The 11,074-nt window shown below is 38.2% G+C and overlaps 1 pseudogene across 1 annotated transcript; it reads right to left on the reverse strand.

The window, feature by feature from the left end:
* Positions 1 to 7,481: 7,481 nt before the first annotated feature.
* Positions 7,482 to 8,904, reverse strand: LOC108527574 (tropomyosin alpha-4 chain pseudogene; annotated as a pseudogene). Its single transcript, XR_001884849.1, has 2 exons — positions 8,874 to 8,904; positions 7,482 to 8,795 (listed from the first exon to the last, which is right to left on the reverse strand). The product of XR_001884849.1 is annotated as a tropomyosin alpha-4 chain pseudogene (transcript).
* Between the last annotated feature and the right edge of the window lie 2,170 nt (positions 8,905 to 11,074).

The raw sequence follows: 11,074 nt of genomic DNA on the forward strand, positions 1-11,074 counted from the left end.
TGTTGCAGCTTTTGTAGTCCAGCAGGCAGGAAGGAATGGCATCCAGCAGCTTTTTCTCCTACGTTGCTTGGCAGGCAGGAGGGAGGGTTACAGCATTACAGAATTCCTTTGGTGCCACTACATCAGCTGTAAATTTCTGTGTCTGACATGATGGGGCTTTGCTAGGGCCTGCCAGGTTCACTCTGCCCACTCAGCCAAGCAGGCTGTGCTTGGCTCACACTACTGGCCTAAATCCCACATTTGTTGTGGCTCTGTGTCCAGCCTGTGGCTGCACTGGGCATGCCAAAAGTGGCTTCTGCGTTGGGTGCCAGCATGGTACAAAGCGAACATGGTAGAACCCAAAATCTCAGAGATAGAAGCAACCCCAGAGTCCCAAGGGATGTTGCAGCTCTTACTCAGGGAGTCTCGAGATCTGAACTCCCAAGAAATGTTGCAGCTCTTTACTCCTGTAACTCGGTGAGTTGGAACATGTTGCACTGCTTGCAGCTTGGTGAACAGAAGGATGTGGCACTCAGTGGCTTTTTCTCCCCCACAGTTCAGTGAGTGGGAGTGTGCTACAGCTCTTTTATTCCCATCATCTGCACCTCTGTTGACAGAAGGGAGAGTTACAGCTCATTCATTCCCACCACCCTCATCTCAATGAATGGGAGGGTTACAGCTTGTTTGTTTCTGCTGCCCGCAGTTCGGCAAGTTCCAAGTTCTTGTCCTAGGACCAAGAAGAATAAGGTACATGGACACCGGAGACTGAGTAGGTCAGAGAAGAATTTTATTGAACAACAGAAGGAAAGCTCCCAGTGGAGAGAGGACCCAAGAGCAGCTAGTCATCTGTGTGGCTGAGTTCAGGGTTTTTGTGGGCTTAGAATAGGGGAGTGTATGCTGGTTGGTACATGGGTGGTCTTGGAAAAAGTACCATTCAATTGTTTAAAATGCATGGAGAAAGTTCTCACTCTGATAGTGGACTCTATCCAGAACTGGCAGCTTTGTTTTCAGGCTTCAGGCTGTCTATGACTTGAAGATTGGGTTTCACTGGACACCTGTCCCTATCTGCCTAGGAATCTGTCTGTCTCCTGTCACTATCAGTTAGGCTTTCTGTCCCTACTCATATCTCATCTTGAATTGTAATCCCCTTAATCCCCATGTGTCAAGGGAGAGACTAGGTGGAGGTAATTGAATCATGGGAGCAGTTTTACCCATGCTGCTCTCGTGATAGTAGATTGAGTTCTCATGAGATCTCATGGTTTTATAAGGTGCTCTTCCCCCTTTGCTCAGCACTTCTCCTTTCTGTCACCTTTTGAAGAAGGTGCCTTGCTTCCTCTTTGCTTTGCACCATGATTGTAAATTTCCTGAGGCCTCCCCAGACATGCTGCACTGTGAGTCAATTAAACTTCTTTCCTTTTGAAATTTCCCAGTCTCAGGCAGTTCTTTATAGCAGTATGAAATTGGACTAATATAACCACCTTAAATATATCTGAATTAGTTCAATATATAGCTTAGCAGTGTACAAGGTCAAAGAGAGACAGAAAGAGAGAGAGAGACTGATTTAAAAAAGGAGAAAAAATGTTCCCAAGGTGATTTCATAATGCAGCCAAAATTCAGAAACATTGGTTTAGGTTTAGTCTGGAAAGGCCTGATAAGTGAGAAGGAAAACAGGTAAAGATGGAGGCACAGTATCTTCTGGTGGAATGAAACATAATAATTAAAAATCTGGACAGAAGAAAAGTTGCTAGAAATTTACCAGGAGTTGTATGCTAAGACAGTGACAATGTTCTATGGGGAGTAAATGGTTTTTCAGAAATTTTCCCAAATTGAGGTAAGGATAATGTCTTTACAACTATGATTCATTAAACATTGGCTAACCAAGGGAAGTCCTCTGAGGACGTTAGATGCAGGTCATTGGAAATGAAAGCACACTAAAGTTGAAGGAGGTATGCACAGAAATGGGAAAAATATTAAAAGAAATCTGGATAAGTCATGTCTATATCAATTATAGCATGATATTTATTTGTTTAAGACTAGTCCAGTGCAGTAGTGAGCATAGGGAAAGAGTAGAAAAGAACTCAATCTGTAATTGACTAAACAATCAAGATAACTCACTACCATGGATTATTTTATTTAAAAAAAGATAAATAATTGTAGCTATCCACAGACCTCATTACTGTAATGAAATAAATGGAGTCCCAATTTGGCATACAGGTAACTCTACCAAGTATTGCTACTAAATTTTGCCAAATGCTTCTAAACTGTGCTTCTCATTGTTATTGCTTAGAAGTTATTGACAGCAGAGATTCACAATAAAAGTGACACATCTAAAATAAAATGAATTCATTTTAGAACCTTATATTTAAGAGCAAATGGAAATGTTTTCAATGACTTCATTTAAGCCAGAGGTAATCCCTACCAATATCTTCCCTTCAAAAAAAAATGGATAAATATGTTTCTCAAAAGTTCGGTATTAAACAACCCACATATGAAAACAGAGAGGCGTAATTATACTTGACTTAAAAAAAGTAAAGCTTCTATTTTGCAAGCTCTAATTTTCCTATGTTTCTTTGAGGACTCCATAGGGAGGTTGTTTATACACATTATGCCTAAACTAAATATCTACTCTCCATGAAGTGCAGTTCGCATGGAAGAACAAACAAGCCTCTATATCACTGTATCATTCCTGTTGCCTAATTTATATACTTAAAGACCCTTAAGAGCCTCTATTTTCAGCATAATGTCATATAACTGTGCCCCCTACATTAGCATTTATGAGAGCAGCCCACTTAACTCTTCATTTAGCACAGTGACTTGTGGCTCTATTCTGGGAAAGGGCTCTACAACTAATAAATTGGACTAAACTGCAAGTTGTACAGCTGACAGTAGGTAGCCCATCCAGAAATCACCAGGCCTAAGTGATTTTTCTGAATAATTCTACTATATATTTAACAAATGCTATGGATACAGCTTTCTTATGTCTTCAAAACTGCCTGATAAGAGAATAAAAAATGAATGGCAAACAACCTCTTTAGTCTAATTTAAGTCATGCTAGATAGAGTATTTAAAAATAAGTAGAATATTTAGAATAAACTTCCTTATGCCTGAGAGGGCATAAGTAAGTGCGTGTCCAAGGCTTGGAGTTCAAAGAATGTCCATCTGTTGTTTGATGGGTAGTGTATATGGGAATCCTCATCTGATGGAGTAAATCTTCTAATGAACTTGTCTTTATTTCCAGTGGAAAAGACTGTTTGCTAACATGACAAACAAACAGGAAAGTTTCAAGTGTACTTTCTTCAGTCGATGTGGACTATTTATACACAACTGTTGCATTCGTATGTGTGTGTTTAAATTTATATCTGACATATATGTTATCTAAAAATATCATTGTTCTGAAAATAGAATGGATTTTAAAAGACCTGAATCCCTAAGTTCCTCATCTGTGACACAGCATGACAGAATGCTTCCATGTATGAGAGAAAAGGCAGGGTTTCATAGAATCAATATCTCGGTAGATGTTGATATTATAATAATACATATGATAATATAAGGAATTTCCCAAGGGAGGAGTGTTTCCCTGCTAATGGGCAAGAACACAAACTATTTTAGAGTTTTAGATGTGACGGACAGTACTCAGATTTATAAGAATTAGCTAGGTTCTTGGTATTGCCCATTCAGAGTAGTGAAAATTTGATTCCTCTGAATAGTCCCTTTTGCTTGATAGTAATGGTGATTTTTATTTCCCAGTTTATTGTGAGTTTGCCTCAGAGCCAGTTGATTTCAGGTGTATAATTAAGTCAGTTTTCCTCCTATTAATAAGAAAATGTTTCTTGCCCCATCCTTTGTCTTTTCTCTTCTTCATTTTCCTTGTGCTTCTCAAGAAACATCTGAAGGAACAGTGAATGGGAGGTAAACTTTCTAGTCCTTTCATATCTAAAATACATTTTGTCCTCACATTTGAATACTAGTTTTGCTTGGTATAAAATTTCAGATTGAAAATAATTTTCTGTCAGAAATTTGAGGATACTTTCAATTGTCTTCTAATATCCAGTTTATTGTTGATAAATACGATGCTTTCCTGATTGTCATTCTTTTACGGTATGCTGTTTTTGTTTTCTAGAAGCTTTTAGGATATTCTCTTTATTATTGAGGTTATAAAATATGATGAAAATGTGTTTGAGATAGCTCTTTTTAAAATCATTTCATTTATCTGAAGACCCATGTTTTTACTAGCCACAGGAAAGTATTAAATTATTTCTATGAAACATTTTTTCGTTGAACTTCTTGCCACATAGTGCAGAGTTCTAGTGAATACTCATTGCCCATTCATTTAACTACTTCTGTAAATACCAAGCACTGGCAGATAAATATGATTAAAATACTCTAAAATAGGTGGCCAATAAGTATCAGAATTAACTGCTAACATATCAATCATTGCTTGTATGTAACGGGTCTAAATATGACCTAAAAGAGAGATTTCTAGAGCTGAATTTAAAAAGTGACTCAACCGTATTCTGCTTTAAAAGAAAACTCACTTCAAATGTAAACATATAGGTATGTTGAAAGTAAACTTATAGAAAAAGATAAGATTAATTAAATCCTTAGTTAAAAAGGCAGTTTTATGTAAGTAGACATAAAAATGAATCAATAACAGGAATTTTATATAAAGATCAACCTACCAGAAGATTTAATCCTCCTAAATATTATACATACCAAGTATCAAAGCCTACAAATACATGAAGCAAAATTGATAAATTCACCGTCATATAGTTGAAGACTTCAACAACCTCCTATCTGTAGTTTCTGTAAGTGTTGATAAAGATAATGCTGGATTATATTTCTTTAAACTTATTTGTCAGTATTTGCAGTGACCCTTCTTAAGAATCTGATTATTTTGGGCGTTGCAAATAGAGAAGGATCAGTTTAGAATTGTAGAAGGCCACTCCTATTTGTTAAAGTATATATTAATATGTTATTTGTACTAAATTGTTATAAAGGAAAATGAAACAAAATAATTACTTTCAAGTATTATTTTAATATTAATTCTCACTGTCAGAATAAATTTATCTTAAAAATATTTGAGTGCAGATTAAATAGCGACTATTCAACAACTCCGTATCATTGCCTTCAAATTGTCTTTTAAATTTTCATGTGTATCAGAAAAGAGTACTAGTCCATAGAAATTTTATTATAGAATTTATATTTTAACTAAATGGAATGTTTTTAATGCCAAATAACTTTTGAAAAGTGACTTTCAGAAAGTTTCTAAAGAATGTAACTTTTGGAATGAGTGTGATTAAACTTTTTTGTTGTTGTTGTTGTTATCTAGACATTTGAAATTTGTTCAATGTGACAGAGTAGGGAATTTTTTGAGAAAGAACTTGCTTGTTACCCAGGCCAGAGTACAGCGGCACAATTGTAGCTCACTGCAGCCTGGAACTGCTGGGCTCCATTGATCCTCCCACCTCAGCCTCCCAAGTAGTTGGGACTACAGGTGCACGTGACCATGCCTGGCTAATTATTTTTATTTTGTGGGGATGGGAGTCTGCTTTGTCGCATGAGCTTGTCTCAAACTGCTGACCTCAAGCCAACTGCAATCCTCTTGCCTCAACCTCCCAGAGTGCTGGGATTATAGCCATGAGTCATCACTTTCGGCAGAGTAGGATTCTTTAAAGCTTTATACAAACGTATTTCCCAATGACTTCTAAAGCTATGGAGTCTTGGTGGTGAAAAAGCCAGAACAATCACATTACTTGCAGTAACTTAAAGCAGTCTCTTTGTTTTTAGGCATCCATGTTTAGTAACAATCTTGCCTCAGTTATTAACTTGAAAATTAGAACCTAATACTAAACTACTATCTAGAGGATTCTTGCTTATGTTTTTTTTTTTCCTTCTTATTCACTTTAAACTTTTAAAAGGGTACGTTTTAGCCATGTCTTCAGTTAAGTAAACATTTCCCTCACTTTTGAACTTTATTATACTTTTAAAACAAGAAACTTGTAGAACACAGGGAAATATGAGTAATATAAAGGAAAAGTATGAATGTATGCACATATACATACAAATTACTAATAAAAGTAGATTATATTTCTTTTCAGATATAAACTGATTTGATTATCTGGAGTCCAATTTAAATGATACAGAGTACTGCTATCTTTAGGATTTTGAAAGCTGCTTCTTCCACCAATCTAAGTGAATATGCAAATGAAAAAAGTCATTTATTTTGTGTGTGACATCCTTTATCATGGAAAATAGTAGGTCAGCTCATTATACCATTTTCATTTATACAAATGCAAGAGGATATTCCCAAATCAAACATGATTAAAGATAAAAGGTGGTCTATGTAGTAAACAAAACAAAGACAAACTTCATTATAAAGTGCAGAGGAAAGGAAGGGCAAGAAGAAAAAGCAAGACTTCTAGGTTTTGTTAAAGATTTTCTTTTCATAAACCTACTTTTGGAAAATCATGTAATTTCATTTTCTTTTCCACTGAAATGGCAATTTCCAGAGATTATCAACTTATTTCTTTATTTAAAACATCAGCAATGCCAAAGCAGAAATGAGTTAAAACCAGAACAACAACAAAAATCTTCTTTGTAGAGTGAAAACACAGGTGGTAGTTTAAATTTATAGGCTGCTATATCTGCTTTGTCAAGTCCGTTAATATTTAGTACTTTCTAAGGCTCAAATCTATATGTCTCTATGCTCTGCTCTTATTCTTCTTCTTATTTTTTTTTTTTTTTTTNTCGACCCCCACACGCTGCTGGGGAATGTGGAATGTTCCAGCTCTGAGATGTTAACTGAGAAAAGAGAAGTCAAACAAAGCCGATACGTGCAGCCCTGTCTACAGAATCCTTCATTATCCAGTTTAATCAGGAGTTTCTTGGTGTTTTATTAACTTGGTCCCAAAGAAGGAATTCAAGTCCTAGATAAGTAAATCTTCAATTTGCTATTCCCTGAAGTATGGAAATGAAGTTGGGCCAATTTTTAATCTCTGCTGCCAGAGAGGCCCTTTCTGCTAATAGATAGAAACTCTTTTGCTAAACTTATTAATGACTTGTAGTCTTTTGGAGATGGCTGACCTGAATTGGACTGAAATCCACCATATTCCGGCTGAGTGGGTCATTATTGGAATGAGACACTTGCTCTTCAGAGAACAACTTTATTTTTATTTTTTTCTTGAAATGGGGTCTCACTCTGTTGACCAGGCTGCAGTGCAGTGGTGCGATCTCAGCTCACTGCAACCTCCACTTCCTGGGTTCAAGTGATCCTCCTGCCTCAGTCTCCTGAGTACATGAGACTACAGGCAGGTGTCACCATAATTTTTGTATTTTTAGTAGAGACAGAGTTTTGCCATGTTGGCTGGGCTGGTCTCCAACTCCTGACCTCAAGTGACCTGGCCTCCCAAAGTGTTGGGATCATAGGCGAAAGCCACTGTGCCCGGCCAGAGAACAACTTTAGAATGAAGGAAATACACAAAAGAACATCACATCAAGGATCTATTAATTACCATCTATTAATTACTATATGTGGGTAATTATGACTATTACCCAAGCATTCTACATTGACTGCTTGAGAGGATGTTTGTTCTGCATGGTGGAGTGTGGAGAAGGGCCAGGATTCTTAGGTTAATCTATCTGTGGGTTATGACTTCCCACAATAGCCACCCCCGGCCCCCACCAGCCCTTTTATTGGCTCTGGATGGAAAATCCCTACCCATGTGATGGTCCCTATAGTTTGACCAACAGTTGACCCAAAAGGTTATGGTCTTCAGCGTTTTAATTATATCCACGACTAGATATTGTGGTCTGTGTTCTTCAAAGTATGGGGCTGCCTATTCTCCCAGGAACCAAATGACCTCTGTCTTAAGAAAGTATGCTTATGAGGAAATACCCTGCCCACCTTAGGAATAAATGTAAGTCAAGGAAGAAATAAGACAGCTGAAAAAGCTGGTGCCATTTGAAAAAAAAAAAAAAGGGAAGGAATGAGATTTAACTGGTGCTCAAAGTTTCTCCGATACAAAATATTTGGTCATGTATTCATAATTTGCTTGACATTTCCAGCAAAGTGAAGATGGCAATAACAAAAGGAACTTCATACAAGAGAAAAGAAAGACCCACGGAACTCCGGAGTTTCTGTTGCAACAAGACTCTTCTGTTTTGCTTGTATACAGTTAAGTTCGTTTAGTGTCTGATCCAGTGTCTGATGTAAGCCCACGTTCTCTTCTTTGGCCTGGGCAAGTTTCTCTTCTAGGTCATCAATTGTCTTTTCCAGTTTTGCAACCATTCTCTCTGCAATTTCAGCACGGGTCTCAGCCTCTTTCAGTTTGTCAGACAGAAGTTTAATTTCTTCTTCATATTTGTCCTCCTTTTCAGAAAGTTTTCAGATGCAGCCTCCAGAGATTTCAGGTTGTTAGTAACATTCTTGAGTTCTTCTGCCAGGTCACCACATTTTAGTTCAGACACCTCTGCAGGCTCCTCTGCCCTCTCCAGCTCACCCTCCAGGATGACCAGCTTACGAACTACCTCCTCGTATTTGCGGTCAGCCTCTTCCGCAATGTGCTTGGCCTCTTTGAGCTGCATCTCCTGAATTTCCATCTTCTCCTCATCCTTCATGGCCCGGTTTTCTATGATCTTCATTCCTCTCTCACTGTCATCTGCAGCCTTTTCCGCCTCCTCCAGCTTCTGCAGGGCCGTGGCCAGTCGTTCCTGAGCCCTGTCCAGCTCCTTCTCAAGGAGCTGGATGCGTCGGTTGAGGGCGGCCACATCACCTTCAGCTTTCTCGCACCGCTCGCGCTCCGCTCTTTTTCTTAATGCTAGCTCATTTGCTCACATTTGCAACAACCCGCTGTATCAACAGTGGCAGCTCTGATAATAGTCTCCCCTCCACCTACCACTCACATCCCCACGCTGTTGGTACTTCATGTACTCTTTGATCTGCAACTCTGGAAGATTAATATTTTAAAATCAAAGCTCATCAAATGTTCCTCCTGACTGCTGCCTTTCCTTAATTTCCTTACGAGTGTACCATATTATTAACATCACCCAATTTCCCTATGACCACAAGTATTTTTGTGTGTTCTCCCCTTTGGCCAGAATTATTTTTTTTTGAAAGGGCAGCCTTTAGGCAGCATAGTCTGCCTCCTTATTGACTTTGGAAAAGTTATTCTACCGTATGGCTAACTACCAGATAGGGGAACAGTTAGTGACAGTGAATCTGTATGGGTCTGCAGCAACCTCAATTCTTGCCTCTTCAAGAAAAAGAATTCAACTGAGGGGCATGAGGCAGAAGGAGAGATAGCAGCAAGTTTTAGAGCAAAAGTGAAAGCTTTTGAGCAGGAATGAAAGGAAGTTAAGTACACTTGGAAGAGGGCCAAGCAGGTGACTTGAGATATCAAGTATGTGGTTGGACCTCTGACCTGGAGTTTTATACATTGGCATACTTCCAGGGTTTTGTATCCCTTCTCCACTTATTCTCCCCTTGGGATGGGCTGTCTGCATAGACAGTGGCCTGCTAACACTTGGGAGGTGCTGCATAGGCAGTGTGTTTACTGGAGTTGTACTCATGCTTATTTTAGGTGTTCTTCCCTTACCAGTCTAGTATTTCTAGAGAAAGGTTAAACCTCACCATTTTGCCTCTTAGTGAGCATGCTTGAGCCCACCGGTCCACCTCTTGAGATCTTATTGAGAAGCTATGGATCACCAGTTTCAGATTTTTTCTATTTGGAGACTGCCTTTCCCTGGTGCCAGCTATGATTTATTATTATTTTTAGAGACACAGTTAACAACCACCTGGCCACCAGCTGAGGGGTGTGTGTGTGTGTGTACGTGTGTGTGTGTGTGTGTGTCCTCTCCTGCTCTGCTCATGTCTACCTACTGTAACGGAACTACTGACATCAGTTCTGTTAACACTTCTTATACTAGCTTATGTATTCCAGGCACTTGGTTAGTTTGGTTCATAGTAAAAGAAATATGATAAATCTAGGTACTGCTTCTCTTAGAATGTATAGTACAGGGGATAGATAAATATATACATACATAATTACAACTTTGATCATGCTATGAATAAAATGTGTAGGATGTTAGAACATATACCACAGGAGTACAAGTTAGAGTTGTATGTTAGTAAATAATCTTGTCTCCAATTCCTGTGGCTCTAGAGAGAGAAGGTATATATATATAATATTTAATAATTATGTAATACATAACAGTATATATTAATATGTAATTATTTTATATAATATATAATTACTGTATATTATATATATCTGTACTTCTGATTTCCTTGTCAATTTCCTGAGACTGCTATTTTTCCAGTGTGCCAAAAAAAACTTGGCTTTCTATAATTGCAAACAAATAAAGACCAGTTGAATGGTTGCTTAGTAAAGAACTTAATTCTTCAGAAAGCAATTTGACTGCAGGGCTTTGTCAGCATGATTGCAAATTAGGAGCTGAGTATGTACTGAAGGGAGGTTAGTACATACATTACCATTTGACTCATATTACATTCATCCTAAAATTATTTCCACCTATCGCTATTGAAACCAGTTCTCCAAGCCACTAAATAATAGTGTACAACACCTTCTTTCCTTACTGATAATAGATTTTCTTCTGGCTGCCTAAGACTGCGTTGAGAATAGTGTCTGGAATTTTATGAGGTATGGATTTTGTGGGAAGTACTAAATCACTTATATAATATAATAAGGACATTTTGGAACTCAGGAGAAGATGGACTTGGGTTTGATTAGTATACTAAGGATTCTAACAAAAAATGTAGACAATGTGCAAGAACAGATGGGAAATATAGGCAGAGGTAAAAATTCTAGGAAAAAACCAAAACAAATGCTAGGCATAAAAGTACTATTACAGAATTGCAGAATGCCTTTTTTTTTTTGAGACGGAGTCTCACTCTGTCGCCCAGGCTGGAGTGCAGTGGCCGGATCTCAGCTCACTGCAAGCTCCGCCTCCCGGGTTCACGCCATTCTCCTGCCTCAGCCTCCCGAGTAGCTGGGACTACAGGCGCCGGCCACCTCGCCTGGCTAGTTTTTTGTATTTTTTAGTAGAGACAGGGTTTCACAGTGTTAGCCAGGATGGT

This window comes from Rhinopithecus bieti, unplaced genomic scaffold (genome assembly GCF_001698545.2).
Source record: "Rhinopithecus bieti isolate Rb0 unplaced genomic scaffold, ASM169854v2 scaffold_1004, whole genome shotgun sequence".
Taxonomy (NCBI): Eukaryota; Metazoa; Chordata; class Mammalia; order Primates; family Cercopithecidae; genus Rhinopithecus; species Rhinopithecus bieti.